At 49.0% G+C, this 19810-nt stretch overlaps 1 pseudogene; it reads right to left on the bottom strand.

The window, feature by feature from the left end:
• Positions 1-14273: 14273 nt before the first annotated feature.
• Positions 14274-14392, bottom strand: LOC112471063 (annotated as a pseudogene).
• Positions 14393-19810: the final 5418 nt, after the last annotated feature.

Raw genomic sequence — 19810 nt, 5'->3', positions numbered from 1 at the left:
CAAGAGAGGACAAGCTGGGCGGCTCCAGGACTTGCATGAAGTGAGAGGGTTGGTGGCAGACAGAGGAGTTAGAAGTTACTGGGTGCAGTGGGGACCTTATCTGTCTGGTCTCAGAACCCATCAGTTTTCCATTCATAGACCCCAAGTTAAGAACCCCAGGAGCTAAGTCATCTCTAATCCTCCAGCTCGAACCCTATTTGATTATAAGATATAGGATATTTGTCTTCCCATCCACCCCCAAGTGATTCATTCATTCCACATTGACCCGCTGTGAATTCCAGCTCCTGATAGCTAGGCATCTTTCATCAAGGTCCTCAACCGCTGAAGCCTCAGTGTCCTCCTCTATAAAACAGGTCTAATGATAGTCCCTCGCTTAAAGGATTGTTGAGGCTTAAAGGACATCATGAATGTTAAGCTCTGATCTCGGTGCCTTCCTGACCCATTGAAAGCGATCAATAAATACTCATTAGCCTTATTTTTTTGCCCTCCCAGGGAGCATTCATTCGTTCCCTCCATATTTGCTTAGGTCCACTGTGACAGATTCAGAGAATGATCATTACGCCCTGAGTGCCTTACCTGTATTATTTCATCTAAGTTAGATACTGTCACCCCAGTTCACAGGTGAGGAAACTGAGGCTCAGAGAGTAATAACACACTCCAGTTACACAGGTCTTAAGTCATTCTTGCCTTCCAGTAACTCAAGGCTCAATTGGGCAAGGTGAGGAGGCGGGGGCAGAAGTAGCCAATAATAACGCATTTGGTAAGAATCGTAGCAGAATTAATGGAACAAAGTCCTGGAAACACCGAAGAAAGATTACATAATTCCTGGAGGGCTTTCCCAGAGGTAGTGACTCCAACTGGATCTTGAGGAATGAGTATGAGATGCATGATGAGATGGCCAAGCAAGCAAGAGCATGCCAAGCAGAGCGAAGAGTGCATAAGCTGGGGGTGGGAGAGAGGCAAGGAGCATGTGGTGGCTTCAGGAATGGTGCGTAGTCCCAGGGGCTGGGTCACTGGGTGAAGGAATGGTGAGATGTGAAGCGGGGAAGGCCAACTAGAGGGAGGTTGGGAAAAGAACTTGAAGGTCAAGCCAAGAAACTTGATGCTTTGCTCAACTTGAACATCTTTCCTACAGTCCACTGAGGGTGGCTAACGATAGGGATATAGGGTTCGTGTCGTAGTCCCAAATAGGGGGATGTTGGGATGTTTGTTCCACGTAGGACTCTTAACCCACAGTTCCTGTAGCTCATACTACAAATGGGTATGATAACTTGGGGGCCAATGGGACGACATGCAATTCCCTCTCCAACCTGTGTGTACCCAGCTCTCATATACAGAAGCTCAACAATTCTAAGGCTGGTTATGGCATCTCTGTTGTACAGGGAGAAATTGAGACCCAGAGGAGCAAAATGACTGGCTCAAGTATGGGACAGACTGGGATAACACAGAACTCCTGATTCCAAGTCTGTTCCTTCTACCTCTGCCAGCTGCCTTAACAGATTCTGACCCTGCTAAGGAGGTTACAGGCAGGTTACGTGTCCTGAGGGACATGTAAACGTGGAGTCACATGGACCCTTGAATATCTTGTCCAAATCCCACACATGGGGAGTGACTTTCCCAAGATCTTGCCAGAAATAAAGAACATTATTCATGTAGATTCATCTTCTGAGCCTCTGGCTCTACCGTTTACCAGTTGCGAGACTTTGGACAATTTATTCCCTCTGCGCTTCCGTTTTCTTATCCATAAAATGCATACATTCAGAACGCCTCCTCCGTAGGATTATAGTGAGGATAAAACGCAATAATAACCACTGACACTGAGCGTTTTTCACGTGCCAGGGGCTGCTCTGAGCACGTCACGTGAATTAACTCATTTAATTCCTTCAACAACCCAAAGAAGTGGCCCCCATCGTAAAGGTGAGGAAACTGAGGCACAAAGAGGTTAAGTAACTTGCCCAACATCAAATAGCGAATAAGTGGAGATGCTGGGATTTAATTGGGGCACTTTGGCTTCTAGAACCTATGCCGTCAGCAGCGCGCTCAGTGTCCGGTACACGGCAAGCACTGAACACGTAGCCTGGGTGTGTTCGATGTCACCGTCTGTGCCCTCCACTCACTGCCACAAGCTACAGCCTATAGGAGTCCTCAAGCCTCCCATGTTTTCTGCTGTTTCTGGGGTGGGGCATGGAGGGAAAGGTGATGCTCCCACAGTCCCCTTGGCTTCCAGCTCATGCATTTGGCATCTCCATTGGGCCTTAGCCAACCCGGTAGTGAAATCCAGTGAGTCCAGCCACTTCGCTGGGTTCCACAAGGTCTCCACTAACACCAAGAATGTTGTGAGCTTTGTGCACTTTTCTGATAATTTGGGGTCACAGAGAAGGGACTTGCAGAGTACACAGCATTTAGCCATCTGTCTCACTGGTTGCCACCAAATCCCCCCACAAGCTTCAAATCCTCTCCCTGCTCTATGCCGAGAGCATGGCCACCCCAGCTCCAGGCTCTAACTGGGCACACTCAACTCTATCACGGAGCTCAGAGAACACAGAGCCTCTCATTTACCCCGTCTGCCCTCCTTACAAGGCATCTGAGATGAAAAGAAAAAAATTCCCTTTTTACTGTCATCATGTCCATCGCCGTCATCATCATGGGCCAAAAGAGTATTCAGGGTCATGAACAAGAATTAATGTATAATGAGCCAAAATTATAGAACCAGCGTTATTAATGACAATGACGTGATGGTAATGGCGATGATGGTGACGGCACACTTACGTAGTGCTTGCTGCATGCCAGGCACTGTCCTAAGCAGTGCACATAATTCTTACTCACATTAGTAAATGCCGTGGAGGGTGGACTCAATAGTTACTGTTTTTAGTGCTTTACATAAGTTTCCTTGGTTAATTTTAAGCAGGAAAAACATTAGCCCAATTTTGTAGATGAGGGACCCAGGGCTCCCAGGCGAGGGGGGCTGGCTCGAAGGCAAAAGCTTGTAAGGGCAGGAGCCATTCCACACGCACCCCACACAAGTCTGCACAGGCCCAGGACGACTCAGATTCGGAGTGGAGTTTCTGGGGGAGGGTGGGGAGAAGAAACAAGCAGTTGGTGAGAAGGGGAGGAGGGGAGGCACTCCAGACAGATGGCAGAGCTGAGGAGCAAGGTGGAGGTGGGGTTCAGGCTGCAGTCCAAGCCCGGGTCTGCGTGTCTGCTGTATATCCATGTGCATGTGTCTGCACGTGGCTGTGGGCACACACCAGGGAAGTGGGAAGCTAGCACCAAGCACGCAGGTCAAGAATTAACCTCCCACCTCCTGCTTCAGGCAGCTGAGAGAGCCAGCTGCTGTCATAGGAGGCGGCTAAGCACCCACATCCGTCAGCCAGCCGTCATTGCTGCCCACCCTCGGGTCACAAATCAGCAATGCCGCTTACATCCTACCAGCAAGCATTCTCAGGCCAGCTCTGTCACTGGCCTCTGAGCCTTTGGAAAATGTAACCCTGTCAGCTCTCACTGCGAGACAAGTCTAGAGTTCACGCTTCTGTGCATGCGCATGGATGCAGAGCACACCCACATACTCATGCCAATACATGATGCATGCACATGTGTACTCTCAGACACGTTCCCACCTGGTCCACAGTGCAGATACATGCATGCTCACAGCCATGCTCCCAGAACATTTCCCTGCAGTTCTGCAAATGTGGTCACATGCCTACTTGCCGTGCCTGTACTAAAGGCAGGCAGGCTCCCACGTGTGTACTCACTTGTACACAAAGCATACACATTCCTTCCGTGATGTGTTCTCCTACATGCATGTACACGTGTGTCTGCTGATACACCTCCATAAGCCAACGCGTTTTCCCATTCAGGCATGCACTTATATACATTCGTGAACATATGCATGTCCCCAGATATTCCCATGCAGGTACACAGCACATGTGTATGGATCCCCTCAGATACACTTGTGCACATGAACTCAGCTCCTTGCACTCATTCATAACTCATATGCACACTTGCATGCATGCACAGGAAAGCGTGGTAACCTCAGGAACAGTCAGTTACAAACTCTAACTTCAAATGCGTGGTGCATATTTGCATATGTAAGCATGTGAGGTCTGTCTATACATAATACACAAGATGACTTATAAGGATCAAAACAGGCATCTTCAATAAGTACTCAGATCTACACCAAGCTCGCACACACTTGCAATGACATCCACCCTTGTGCATCTGCCTATCTACATGTGTACCTCCTCTTCCACACCAGCGTGTCTTCAGGCACCTTTCCGCCTCTGTCCACACGCACCTTCGGGCAGGCCCACTGTAGTTCACCCACAGCTGTGTCACATGTGTCTAACTCCACATGCAAGCATGCACGCAAACAGACACGTGCCTCCGAAGCCCATCTCCCACAAGTGTGTGGGGTCAGAGCCCTGGCACATGGGTGCACACACTCCCCCTAGGGTGCAGCCTTTCCCAGCCCCAGATCGTGGTGTGTTCTGGTAGGAATATTGCCCACACGCAGAAATCGCCACTCACGCAGAATTGCATCTGCTGCAAACTTCTCATCTGCTGTGCAAATGATGATTAAATGTAATTGTGCAAGAGAAAACGGCAAGGAAGATTCATTAGCTTTATTGTCAGGACGGACTCCATGGGCTCCAGCTCCTCACTCCAAGGCTGGCTTAACCCTCTGTGTGCTGGGGATGCCATGCTTAGATGTGAGCTACGGAGAATGAAGGCTGGGGAGACAGATCCCAGCACTGTGCCCATGTGAGCCAGCCCAAGTGCAGAGAGCACTGGGGAGGGAGTCAGGAGTCCAGGTGGCCACTCCAACTTTGCCTTCATTTGCTGTTCAGCCTTGGACTTGTCATTTCATTCATCAAATACTCTCTTACTCTTACCGTGTCACAGGAATACGGAGCTACAGAGGCCAAAGTCCTTCCCGGATGCATGGGGCTTTTCAGATGGAGAAGGACATTCCAGGCTGATGAAGCAACTTAAGCAGTGGCTCGAAGGCCTGGGGACACAGTAGAAGTGCAGAGCTTGTCCTGGAAACACTGGGCTTGGACACGTCATTTGAGGGACAGATTATAAAGGGCCCAGTAAGCCCTTCCAAAGAACTTGGGCCTTTTCCCAAGAACAATAAGGAACCATGAAAGGTGTATGGATAGGGCTGACAGATAAAATACATGGTTCCCAGTTAAATTTGAATTTCAGATAAATAACAAATAATTGTTTTAGCATTAGTACCTCCTAAATGTTGCCCAGGATAAACTTATACTAAAATACTAGTCCTGTATTTTTATTTATCACATCTGGCAACCCTACGTATGGATTTGCATTTTAGAAAGACCACCTTGGCTGCTGTACCAAGGTAGATTAGAGAGAGAAAAGGAGAGAGACCAGTGAAGAGGTAAGAAGCTCACATTCTCACCTTTTTAAATCAGAGAACCCTCTATTTTTAGCTGGGCATATGGCCATCTATTACAAGGACCTCATTTCCCAGACTCCATCACCACTATCTATTACATGGACTGAGTCCCAGCCAATACAATCTAAGCAGAATTGTCATTTGGAAGCTTCTAGGGCACTTCCTTAAATGACTATTGATCCATGTCTTTTGCCTTTTTTCCTGCTCTTTTCTCCTTTCTGCTGGTTGAACACAGCTGAGATGGCTGGAGCTCAAGCAGCCACCTTGGACCAGAAGGACAAAGGCTATACTCTGTGAATGGTCAAACAGAAGACGTCTTGATTTCTTTCAACCTCCCGGAGCCACCACACCAGCCCTGAACCTCCCACAATCACAATTGGCTTACATGAGAGAGAAATAAACTTTCAACTGTTGAAGTCACTGTTATTTTGGTTTCCTGTCCCAAGCCGCCAAGCTTAATTCTAAGCTGATACAAGAAACTGACACAGAAATCTCAGAGAGAGATGTTGAGGCTTAAACTGGGTCAGCAATGGTGGATCTGAGAAATATTCAAGAGGAAGACCTAGCAGGAGTTGGCAATTGACTAAATATAGGGATGGCGGGTAGAGAAGGTCAAAGGCTTTAGGCTTGAGTGACAAGGACAGTGAAGCTGGTAATGACCCAGGGAAACCAGAAGGTATCTCAGATCTAGGATCATGGGAAGTCGGTTTGATTTGAGGCATGTTGAGTTTGAGGGGCCTGCAAGGCATGTGCACAAGACATGGAAATTCAGGGCTGGAGCTCAAAAAAAATGTTTTCCCGGTCACTCTCGTCTACAGGGTGGTTAAAGTTATAAGAGCAAGGGAGGTCCAAGGGGAGGATAGAGTGGCAGGATCAGAGGATCAAGGGTGGACTCTGAGGAAGCATCAGGAGTGGATGGAGGGAGAGGAGCCATTGGGACCTCAGTTTCTCCAGCTGTAAAATGGGAGTAGGTGAGAGGGGTGACCTAACTGATCCCTAAAATTCCTTCCTGATCTGACATTCAAGAATTTTAAGGTGTGGTCTTAGACCACTTATTTCTCCTCCCTGGGATTCAGATTCCCCTTCGGAAAATAAAGCTAAAAATAGTACCTACCTCATGGGGTTCTTTGCAGGACAAGGCAACCCAGACAAGCACCTTGCTCAACCCTAGCACAGAGTAAGAGCAAAATAAATGCCAGCCATCGGGTCACGGATGCTGGGACTTGGCGTGGGTGAAGGGGGCTGGGGTGAGTCCTCTTTCCCACTCCAAGCCCAGAAAGATGCTGAAAGACTGGGGTCCCTCACTGAGACCTTTAGTGGGCACCTGCTGTATGCAGAACACAAAGCCATGCAGGGGAAAGGAAAAAAGTGGGGAGAATGTGTGCTTACTCTTGGAAAGGTAATAGCCTTGCCAGGAGAGTTTGGAGGAAGCTAAGATCCAGGGGCAGAGAATGGTTAGGAGAGAGGTGGAGGCGGGGTTACTAGCCCAGGCGGGGAGCTGATGGACTGAGGCCTTGAAGGCAGAGTGCTTCGGGCTGGAGGGGAGCCTTGTGGATCCCACCGGGCAGAATGGAGCTGTGGCGGCCTGCTGATTACTGCACAGGCACCTGTGAAACGGGCCTTCTGGGAGCAGCAGAGAGCTGGAAGGAGAAGGGCTTTAACACTCCATATCCCCTGCATCAGTTTGCTCAGGCTGCCGTAACAAAGCTCCAGAAGCTGGATGGTTTAAACAACGGAAATTTATTATTTCACACTCCTGGAGCCTAGAAGTCTGAAACCCAAGTGTCAGCAGGGCTGGTTCGTTCCAGGGACTGTAAGGGAAGGGTCCATTCCAGGCCTCTCTCCTTGGCTCGAGGATGGCCGTCTTCGCCCTGTGTCTCTTCGCATCGTTTTCCCTCTATGTATCTGCCTCTCTGTCCAAGTTTCCCCTTTTCAGAAGGACACCAGTCAGATTAGATTAGGGGCCCACCCAACTCCAGTGTGACCTCACCTTAACTAATTACATCTGCAAGGACTCTGTTTCCAAATCAGGTCACATTCTGAGGCACAGGGAGTTAGGACTTCAACATGTGAATTCTAAGAGGACACAATTCACCCCATAACGTCTCCTATTCCAGACTCGAGATCGGCTATCACCACAGACCCCTCACCAGGCTCCCTTACCGAGGCCTTGCGAGTTCTCCTGTCCTTTGGTGGAATCTTGTGCAGTCTGAGGAAGGAGGCCCTGGGACCCTGATCACCGGCGGGGGTGGGGCGGGAATGGGCAGAGCTTCCTCGCTTTCCTCTCCTTCACACCCATTGACTCGCCGAGACCTTCACAGTTAACCAGACACACACACATACACACTCTGCTCAGAGAAAACACCAGCACCCTACCCACATCCATGAAGGCACACACACAAAGACACGCAGAATCCTCATACGCAAAGACACACGGAATTGTACACGTATATACACATGCTCACAGCCGTGGAGGCATGCACTGAAACAGACCATGCTCACTCACATTGTGTAGACACACAGACGCATGCTAGCATACCCACACGATCACAACGACAGCCACGTTGATAGACACACGCAGACACATCTGTGGTCTCACAATTACACATGATACAGATCTGCTCGTGTGCATTGTTACAGGCCCCTATACCTACACACAAAGACACAAAACGCATGGACACAGGCATTTATGTGTACACACATCCACAGAGACACACAGGGGCCATCTGCAGACACAGGAAGTTTTAATCCCGTTGTGGGTGGCAGATCCTGGCAGGCACACACCATCCCTCTGGCCTCACAGCTCACCATTCACTCCCTGGTAATTGGAGGCAATTTAATCTCCATCCCGCCCAGCCAATCACAGGCTCCGCAGAACAGGCAGCCATCAAAATCCCCCCACCTGGATGGCAGCGAAGCAGGGAGCCCCCTTCCCATTCTGGTTTCCCTTTCCACTTTTATACTCGGGATGGGATTTACAAACGTAGACATGTGCGCGCACACACACACACACACACACACACACACACACACAATCACGTATACACAGAAACCTACCCAATTGCACACACAACTACACAGAAGCACAAGAAGATAGTGTGCACGACAAATATAAAAGGCACTGTGAGGTAGATGGTGTAGAAACCATCTTTGTAGAAACACACAGTCTCAGGGTTGGTTAGTGCAAATGCGTGTACATCATTCCAGGAGTTCTACTAATGTGTGTGAACACACAGACCTATGGTGGCACATGGAGATGAAAGACATGTATACACAGCCACACACAGATCTCAACCTGTGCTCAGTGAACACTCTCCTAGAATGTCTGAGCATGTGCACACTGGCGCACAGCGACAATGAGGAGGTGCACAGGCACAGAAACATGGGAGCAGGTATACACGTGCATGTACACACAAAATGCATAGGACCCCTCACTGGCCCACTGTGTGTCCCCACAGAGGCCCGTGGTCCCCGCCCACTGAACCCAGAGACGGTCCAGTTCCCTCCCTAGCCAGAGTGATTTTCCAGGGGAGAGGGTGCTGTGGCCCCACCTGTCAACCTGCTGTTTGTAGCTCTATCACGGCCGGTGAGCTGACATTCAGAGCCTGGCACTGAGATGATCGCACTTAGCTGTAATGTACCACAGATTGCACTGACATTTGGAAAATATTCCACCTCGGGACCCGTTCAACTTCAAACTTTTTTTCCTGGAAGAGGAGAGAAATAGCAGAAAGGGAGCAGGAGGGACTACAATGTTTGAAAAAGAGCTGTTTCCCAGCCCAGCCCCCGGGAGTCGAGACCTTTGGCCTTGCCTCCCAGAGCTCCAGGTGCATTGGCTTCCCTGATTGCATCTACCTGGGAACAGGGGGTGGAGGGCAGGGGAGGAACAGAGGTCTCCAGGGTACGAAGTTCCAGACCACACAGCAAGCCTTCACAGAGGACCTCCCCGGAGTCCTGCATCAAGTCTGATGCTTGGCAATAGCTACCTGCATCAGGAGAGCACCTACTAAGCACCAAGCCCTGTTTTAAGCATGTTACATACACGACCTCATTTGCAAGCGTAACATCCTTGTGCGGTAGAAACTGTTATTGCCCCATTTGAGTGATGAGGGGCCTGAAGCTCAGAGACGTAAAGTAATTTGTCTGAGGTCACACAGCCAGGAAAGGCTGGAGCTGAGATCTGAACCCAAGTTTGTCTGGCTCTACAACCTGCCTCTGATCCACCTACATATGGTGAAATTACAAGATGTGTCCTGGGAGTCACTGAATCCTCCCGGCCCTCTCACCGCTTTTCCCTTCTCTTCTTTCGCTTCTCCTTCCCTTCCTCTGGCTTCCTTTTCCTCCTCTTGCCTCCCCTTCTCTCCACCCCTCTAAGCAGAACCACCAGAATGACGGCACAGTCTGGGATGGCTTCCTAGAAGGGAAGAGGAGGGCCTGAGCTGCACCTGGGAACTCAGAGTGAATGAGTAGGACTGACATCTGCAAAAATCAATGTGTAAGCCTCACAGAAAAGCCTCTGGAAGCCATTGCCTTTTAGTGAATGAAGAGGTTGGCCCCTTCCTATATGACAGCTGCAGAGAGCCAAGGCTTGGATGGGGGAGATTGTTCGGGGTGGCCTGATCCTCTATGGGGTTGTTGCCCAGACTGGGATCTGGGCAACAAGGCCATCTAGGTAAACGAATGGCAGCCAGAGATATTACTGCCAGTTCCCCAGGGAGGAGCCTGCGGAGGACCCTGCTTAACTGAACTGGACAGTAATGGTGGAAATATAGGCAGAGTGGCAGGAAACAGATATTTTGAAAGCTGGGTGAAAATGACATGGTCCCAGCTAGTCCAAAAAGAGATAGAGGAGGGAGGAAGACTGTCTGGTTCTCTGATGAGCTGATTAATCTCCTTAAATAACTTAGAGTCCAACTTCCCAAAAGGCAAAAGAAAGTTAGGTTAATCTACTCTAAATGATTCCTGAGCTTCTCGGGGGTGGCAATCAATACACACACTCTCTCTCTCTTCATAAGTAATTCTCAGTAATTGCAAGAAAGAGGTTGCGGGGTTTTTTGTGTTTTTTTTTTTTTTTTTTTTGAGGAAAATGACATTCTAGCCACAGAGAGAATCCCGGGCAAGGGGATCAATCGGCCTCCAGCTGGGAAGCCAGCCCTGCCAGTGGGGGAAGAGGTGTGACAGCCACCATCACATCACATTGCAGGCTGCAGGGTCATCCTGAGGTCTGTCTGCCTGCAGGAGGTTTAACTGATTGAGGGAAAGAAGAGTGAAAGGGGAGGGTGAACTGAGATCTGCAGCAGAAGCAAAGAATGGTCACTCCCGGATCCCACCACTGACGTTACCAAGAGCACCTCAAATGCTCGGCACCAGTGCCCACCCTTGATACCCTGGGAGCACCATCAATGGCCATTACCAATGTCCTTGGAAGCACATCAAGGCTTAGCACCAGTACCCTGAGGACACCATCAGTGCTCATCAAAGATGAGTTTGGGGGCACCGCCAATGTTCACTGCCAGTGCCCTTGCAGGATCATCACCTGTATTCTCAGGAGTACCCATCGGCGTCCATCCCCAAGCCCCGGGTCGGCATCCTTACTGATGACCCTGAGTATAGGGACTATGTTCTTTTTGTTTATCACTGTATCTCCACTAGCCACAGTGTCCGTCTCATAATAGGAGCTCAGTAAACATCTTTTGAATAGATGAATAAGTGAATGAATGTTCATGGGGAGAACAAGAATGTCTTCTTGTCCTGTTTGCCACCCTACCACTCTATCTTCAGGAACTTACCCAGCACCTGACAAAAGAGAGGGCCCCATAAATGTCTTTTGGATGGATGGATGGATGGATGGATGGATGGATGGATGGATAAATGGATGGATGGATGGATGGATGGATGGATGGATGTTACAATTCAAGCAGCCATATGAAGAATAATTATACATATTCCAGGACGGATGATGAATGGTGAATGATGGTGGATGAATAGATGGTGGATGGATAGACGATGGACGCATACATGCATAATGAACATGTGGAAGGAAGAAAGGATGATCTTGGGCACACAGTGCCATCTGTAATTCCAGGCAATCGGCCTCCAAGACTAGAGTTCAGCATAACATAATCCCAAGAAAAAAAAAAGAAGTCTGCCTGCTTCCCACCCCTAGTAGTTCTGGGCCCCTATGTGGGCCTGACGCCTTCACCTAATTCTCTCCTTTCCAATGGGGAGGAGGTGGGGATGGAGGTGGGCAGAGGCAAGGAGGGCCTCTGTCCGCCTAGCCGTACTATCCCCTTCCCGCTTTCCAACCCAAATACAGTTTTCTAGAATGTCCCCAGGTCCTGAAGAGAAGGCTCATTATCTGTGATCTGCCTATAAAAATGTCAGTAGCCGCCTAATGGCTGGAGAGTTAGTTACCATCAACTCAGCCTGGGCAGTGGGGTGGGCAGGTAGGCCAAGGCAGGAGTGCATGGCTGTGGGAATCAGCCCGGCCTCTGCAGATACCGCCTTTCTGTAGACCCAGCCATTATCTCTGGTAGAGCTAACCGCCCAGTACCTCTCAGAGGGCCACCCCTGCTCGTTCCACCTGCTATTTATTCCCTACCAACTGTGTGCCACTGCTCCCTTGTGCCACATAATCTTCACCCTCAGGGCAACCCTGGAAGTCAGTTCCAATCACTAAAGAGACTCAGGCAACTTGAAGGAACTGAGGCTGAGAGAGATAAGGGAAGTTCCCTAAAGTCACACTTCGAGGATGTGGCAGTGTCAGCACCCCAACCCAGGCCGATCTGACTCCAAGGCCTGGCTCCTGTGGATGGCAGTTGGCAGCCGCTAAACCCAGGTCACCCAATGCCACCAATGTCAGCATTGCCGAAGCAGCAACTTGGGATGGGAACAGCCTCACTGCAGGCAGGGAGTGGCAACAGGGAGTAATCTCCATCTCAGCAGCATCTAACCTCTGACCTCTGCCAGTTACCTGGCTGTTTCCAAGATGTCTCAGCTTCACAGGATTTATATCTCAAGTCAGAAGGCGGAGGCGATGGGATCTAGCTGGGGAGCCTGCCAGCCCATAGCACATCTTTGTGTGAATTAGAAAAGGTGACTCCTTCATCTAGGTGAGGGCCTGACGGCCTTGTGCCATGGCCAGGCTGCATCTCTGTGCATGGCAACCCTACCCTTTTTTGAGATGATTCTATTCTTAAATCACAGAACTGTGGAACTTCAGCGTTAGAAATATTACTAAATCGATCAGTGTTTTCCCAGTTTCAGCTATTCGAACACCATATTCATGATTTCTGCTGTATCCAAGTACCAACTTGACTATTATTGACTGAATATTTTTTCCAATAACCCCCTCTTTATACTTAATTTTATTTTGAAAGCAAAACTTACATCAGCACATTAAGTGGGAAAATGGTTACACAGGACATAGATGGTGACGTGAAAAAAAAACACGCTCAAGTAAAACAGTGGAATTAATGCCTGTTCTGATAACATTGCCCTCCGAAGGCTTCGGGCTGAGCCCCGCATCCCTTTTATTTCTGAGTCTTGCACCCCCTTTATTACGAAGGAAGATTACTAAGTAGGAGAGAGAGGTGTTAAAGACACACTGGCACCAAGTGCATTCTTTCCCACTGATGTAGAAGAATGAAAGCGAGCTGAGGGGGAGTCCCCTCTGTTACCAGGTGACAATTCAGCATTATTTAATGCTACTTATGGGTCCCCAGGGCCATGCTAACTGCATGTTTGGAATCACCAGGCTTGACGCTGACTCTCAGGGTTTCCTAGCGCTGATCTGGCCTCCGCATCGGGCCAAAGCAAGACCTGAGAGTTCCCGCCTTGATCCTTTCACTATTTGTAACATCTTTGGGCGAGTCCCTTACCCTCTCTGTGCCTCAGTTGGACAGAATATCCTCTACAGGCTCGTTTGGCTCTGAGAATTCTAGAATTCTGAGATCTAAAAGGGGGTGACGATACTGTCTAGGATGAGGGTCGACAAACTTTTTCTGTAAAGGGATAGCAAATATTTTTGGCTGTGTAAATGAGTCGACATGGCTGTGTCCCAACAGAAGTTGATTGACAAAAACAGGCAGGTCCGGCCCACAGGTGGTAGTTTGCAAACACCTGGTCCTGCTCTAGGAGAACAAAAGAGGCCCCAGGGCCAAGGGGAATTCCCATTAGTTCCAGGTCTGAGATGGGTAAGGTGTGGGTCCTCCCTGAGACCCCAGCCTCCCCTCCAGGAAAGGACCCCTCTCCTAATGCCCCGCCAGCCATTATCCACCTGCTCCCCCATCTCCCCTTTCAAAACGCACTCACAGACAAAGACCTAAGTCCATCTCTGAGGTGAAAATCATGGCCTCCCTCTGGGCCGGCAGGGCCTTTGAATCCCACCTTCCCATTTCAGTCTGGTGTAGCTGAGACGCTCACCAGTTTCAGAAGATGGACAAATTTGGACTTGAAATCTCACTCCCCATCATGGACAAAGGTCTTTACCCTCTGCACCTATTTCTTCCACTATAAAACAAGGACTGATAATATGCTCATCCTGTAAGGTTAATTGCAAGGATTAAAGAGTTAATCTCTACAAAGCACTCAGCAAGTATCTAGTACGGAATAAGCCCTCAACTCATTACCTGTAATTATCAAGAAGAATAACATCCACAATTCAGGGCAGGGTGCCCTTGGTCCCGGGCACCTCCTGGCCCACCCCTGCCACGCTGTCCCTCCCACTGTCCACCAGGGCTTCCCCCACGGCACAGCTGCTGCACAAATCACTGCCATCGATTTCTTGGAAGGCAGATTTAGAATTTTTGTGATTTTGTTTATTTTCTTTCTTTCTTTCTTTCTTTTTTAATGTCTATAGCACCTGATATTCCTAGGTGGTCTCCCATCCAAGTACTAACCAGGCCCGACCCTGCTTAGCTTCTGAGATCAGACAAGATCGGGCACGTTCAGGGTGGCATGGCCGTAAACTGTGATTTTCGTTTTAGTTTGATTTTAAATCCAATGTTACCCCAATAAACTTAGGGGGGAAAAGAACACTTGTAATAAAGATATTCTCATTTTGATACTTGCATGCTTCATTCAGACTAGTGTTGTATCAGCGAATGTAAGCAATACCCATTCTGTACTGCATGTAGGGTAGTGTTTAAGAACACTTGTAATAAAGACGTTTCTACAAACATTAGCCCTAATTAGCAGTCCGTCTGGAAAAAAATCAATCAATCAATCAATCAATCAATCCTGATTTATTCTTAGTGCCTTAAAAGAGGAAGTGGAGATTTGGAGGCAGGCTATGCCCTTCCTGACTCTTGGTTTTTTCCTTCTCGTCGACCCACTTGCCAGCAAACCCAGCCCACCTCTACTACTTTGCATAACTTGTCTCTTCCTCCCAAAGCGGGGATACCAGATACCGAGACTTCTGTCCAGCCCTGGGGGTGGGAGGAGGGGATGGAGATGGTGACTTAGAGCCTAGGCCCTGTCTTCTCAAGCCCTACTTTCTGGGCCTTCCCTTCCCACCCACCCCCAGGCTCGGATCCAGGGCAGTGGCTCAAGAGTCACTCCCAACTCTGCCAGTTCCTAGCTGTGTGGCCTTGGGCACACTATTAAAACTCTCAAGGCCTCTGTTTCTTCCTCTGCAAAGTGGGTATAGAAGTGCCAACTCCCAGGACTGTGGGAGGACCCACGAGATAGTCAAGACACGCGTGCTTTGCGAGTGCTCCAGTGTGTGAGGGGTCTTGATGATCATCACCTCACCGGGAAAAGGTCTGGCTGCCTCCCAGGGGCTGCTGAGTCCAGGTGAAATAAGGCAGAGAGGCCTTCCCAGAAGGGCATTTCAAACCCAGGCTCTGGACATGTTGCAGCTGCCACTCTGCTATGACCCAGCTGGGATCCACTGACAGCATCTTAATTTCAGCCCAAGCTCTTTTCCAGACGGACTGCTAATTAGGGCTAATGGGCAGCTCTCTCGCTGCTGGCTCTCACTGCCTCCTCCTCCTCTATTAAAGCGAGCCACTGAGCAGGGTGGCTGGGCTGATGCCCCGGGCCCCCACTGGCAACTCAGTCCCTTGGGTTAAGCATTGCTTTACAAAGTCTCTTGGCAGGGGCGAGCTTTTTAGTTGCTTTTTCACCTTACAAATGGGAGATGGCAGAAGAAGAAATATTCATCCAGGCAGGCAGGCAGTCATTCAGCGACCACATACCCGCTTCCTACTTTATACCAGGCCCATTGGAGGCACGGATTATACAAATAAGCTAAACCAGAAGCTGGCCATTCCTAGATGCAAATCTTAGATTAATTTTGTTCTGACTGTGGGACCTTGGGCAAATTACTTATCTTCTCTGAACCTAGGTCTCCACATTTGTGAAAATAGTCCCTAACCTCCAGGGATGTTGTAAGGACGAGATGAGACGTGATGAGCTGAGCACGGTGGCCAGCCCCACAGCCATGAAGCTGGCAGGAGTCAGGGGGCTCGTGAAGGACCTTGAGTGCTGTCTTGAGAAGCTGAACGTTGTGCCCAGAGAACAATAAATACTATTATTCTTACCATGTTTATTTCTGTTTGACATTTATTAAGCACCTCCAAAATGCTGAGAATATGATAATAGCTACAGTCATACAATATGTATGCCAGGCACTGTTCTAAGTACTAATTCACTTAAACCCCGCACAATAACCCTATGAGATAGGTGTAATTTTGTCCTCACTTTATAGATATAAAACCTGAGGCACAGAAAGGTCAAGTAATTTGCCCATGATCACCTCGTCACTATTTATTTATTGCTGCATAACAAATTGGCCCGAAACTTAGCAGCTTAAAACAATAGACATTTATTATCTGATGTTTCTGCAGGTTAGGAATCCAGGTGCAGCTTAGCTGGGTGCCTCAGGTCCTCACTGCTGTCGGCTGGAGATCTTATCTCCTTCCATGTGGGCCTCTCCTCAGGGCAGTTCACAACAGGGCAGCTGACTTCTCTCGGAGAGAGCAAGCAAGGCTCCCACAATGGGAGCCTCCATCTTGTTCTAACCTACCTTCAAAAGTGGCATCCGTCACTTTTGCTGTATTGTATTTATTAGAAGCAAGTCACTAGGTGCAGCTCACACTCAAGAGAAAGGTATTACACAAAGGCCACCACTCATTAGGGGCCACCTTAGTGGGTAACTAGCTTAGCCAGCAAATAATAGAGCTGGGATGTGAAGACCCAGAATCCACGTTCTTAACCCAGAATCTGCTTAATATCCCAGCTCCACAATTGTTGCCTGAATGATGAGATATTAGACACCATCTCTGCCCTCCTGAAGTTCTCCATCTGGAGAGAGAAGCAGAAGAAAAGAGAGTGAGGTGAAAGGTGCATGAACAGGGAATGGTAAAGCAGATTAAGCGGGGAGCCTTCCTGGAGGAGGTGATGCCTGATCTGAAGAGCAAAAGACAGGATGGAGTTGGCCAAGCAAAGAAGGGTATGAAAGAGAATTTGGCAGCTGGAACAATCCGTGCCAAGGCTCATGTGGAAGACCAGTGCTTTGTGTGAAGGCTGATGTGTGTCTGGGAGAAAGAGAGGTGGGGTGGACAGAGAAGGAGCTGGAGAGGTAAACAGTGGCCAGGTCGTAAGGGGGCAGGTTAAAGAACTTGGACATTATTCCAAAGGACAAGGGAGCCATGGAAAGGTGTCCATGGTAAGATTTGTGTTTTTAAAAGACTGTCCTGAATGGTGGGCCGAATAGAAGAGGGTGGCTGGGAATAAGAAGAGGAGGGAGGGGCCCTTTCTTCCTTTATTTATTCATTCGGGTAATATAAATCAAGCGGGGGCCAACTATGTGTGCTGTTCTAGGCACTAGAGATACAACAATAAATAACACAAGGCTGTTCTCTCTTGGAAGTCACATTCTAATGGGAGAAGGAAATAAATTTATAAAACTAATAAAAAAGAAAATTTTCAAAGTGATTGGTGCTATGAAAAAAATGTAATTAAGCAGAATAGCATAAACGCAAAAGCGACCACATTAGCCACATTGACCTTAAACATGAATGACAAGAAAGACCTGGCCATGGGAACACATTTCCAGGAAGAGAAACAGCTAGTGCAAAGGTCCTGAGGTGGAGCAGGTTTGGTTGGAAGCCAGTACAGCTGAGGCTAGTAGCCAAGAGGGAGAAGGACAGGAAATGGGGCTGAAGAACTAGACAGAAGCCAGAACAAGAGAGGGTAGTGCCCGATGCTGAGCCCTGGCAGTGGAGAAGAGAGGTAGGAATGCTGAGGAATAATGAAGGCACAATCCACTGGCCTCGGGTGAGTAAATCAGAGCCGTGTGGCCCAGCCACAGCAAACGAGGGAGGGAGCGAGGAGAGGCTGGCCCAACCCTGGCCCACTTTGCCAACAAGCGTCCTTGCCATGGCCCCAGCCACAGATTAGCATAACCACAGCAGACCCAGGAGAAGGCAGTCAGTTAGGCAGCATTTGCATATTTGTTTAATAAAAAGTTATGAATGTACAAAGACGGATAATTAATTAACCTGCATATCTTCCCTCTACTCCCCCGCCTCCCCACATTACCCCACTGCCGGCCCGCTGATCTAGTGCCTCTCCGGCTGAGTCAGCAGAATCCTTGCCTCTTCCCAGGGAGGGGGCGCGGCACAGGCCCCCTTGTTAAGTGTGTACTGTGGCCAGTCAGGCCTGCGCAAGCAGCGATCCCGACCGTTCTGCCTGAAGTATTTATGCCAGTACCTAGGGCCACGTTAGCTATTTATTTTCACAAAGAAATTAAATTAGATAGTTAAATAGCTTTCAGTGTAATTATGAAAGAAATTTACATGAGATGTTTATGAGAAGAAGGGGGATCATTAGGCACTCGAACCCCAAGGACATCCATTAGTTGAGACCCCCCTTATTTCCTCCCCAGTTATTACAGGGGGGTGGGGAGAGTTCCCTCCCAAGGAGAGCCTGAGGAGTCGGGATTCAGATTGCTGGGACGTGAGCCTTAAGAGGGTGGGAGCTGTCTGTCAGTCTCAGCAGCAGGCTCGGAGGCATGGTATGATGTCCTCGGTAAATGTCCAGAATGAATGGATGACAGACAGCTCCACGAAGCAAGAGGGTTCTTCTCTCCGAGCCTCAGTTTCCTCTTCTGTAACAATGCCTCCCTCATCAAGTCGCTCTAAGAATTAAATGAGATACTGCAAGCAAAATGCTCCCTAACCGTTGCTGCCATTTATTAAGTACTTACGATATGTCAGGAGCTGTTCTAAGTACCATACTCAATCCTCAGAACAACCAATTGAAGCACGTGTCAGTACTTTAACTTTATTCCCACTTAATGGATGGGAAAAGTGAGAGCTGACTAAGCTAAATTAATTACTCCAGCAGCTCAGGGCAGGGCCAGGTTTTAAACCAGGCAGCTGGGCCGAGCCCACACCTCTGGTGGGGAGCTCTGCAACCACCCTAGCTTTCTCTGAGTTTGGCTTCAAGGCTCTTTCCTTTGCATTTCAGAGTTAAAGACATACCTTCTTCACCCAAGCTCTGTGTAGCCAGGGAAACCCAGACCCAGAAGGGAAAGCGTTATGCCAGCATCCCACTGAGCAAGCTGGGGCTGGAACCTTCCAAGCGCAGCCAGCCATGCTCACCTCCCCACAGGCTGACTAATTAGCCTGGGCTGATTAGCACTGATTGCGGCACCCCGTGGGGCAGAGACAGGAGCCCCATCTCAGGGCTGGGCCTTTGGGGTAAGGGAGCACAGGGCCCTTGGGGTCCTTCTCAACCATTGAAGGAGGCTGGCACCCAGAGGGCCAGGATCCGAGCCCCATAGGGACCTGCTGGAAACCCAGGCCTGGGAGAAACATGCTTTAATCCAAAACTGGTTGAGTCAGGTTGAGGGAACTTGGGGTCCAGACCGCCTGAATTCTAAGTCTGGCTCTGCCACTTAAATTAGGTGTGTGTCCTGTCATTTAGCCATTCTGAGCATCGGTTTCTTCATCCATATAATGGGAAAGTAATAATAGTCCCTTCCTCCCTGGGTTGTGATGAGGACAAAATAAGATTCTGCAGGTAACACGTCTGACAGGAAGAAAGCACTCAAGAAACATTGTGTGCTTAATAAGTATTATAATAATTATTATCATTATTATTACTCAATTCCATGAAAATGGGAAAAGCAGCGAACTGTCTTTTTAACCAGGGGCTAGATGGTTGATGCCCTCCAGAAATACAGACAGGGTGGGGCTGCCTTCTTCCCACCTGTGAAAGCTCCCCCACCCCCCCATCTTAGAGGCGGTCTGAAGGACACCATGTGTTGGTCAAATGTAAGTGCCCAGTGACATCATTCGGGTGAACCCCGTACCCAGATGAGGACCTGGATGCAGCCAGCAGGATGCAGCCAGCAGGGTGTCCTGCATGGAATGCCCA

Source organism: Pteropus alecto, unplaced genomic scaffold, assembly GCF_000325575.1.
Source record: "Pteropus alecto unplaced genomic scaffold, ASM32557v1 scaffold45, whole genome shotgun sequence".
NCBI classification, from domain to species: Eukaryota; Metazoa; Chordata; class Mammalia; order Chiroptera; family Pteropodidae; genus Pteropus; species Pteropus alecto.
Note: the sequence above shows the minus strand (reverse complement) of the source record. Positions and strands in the feature narration are given on the sequence as shown.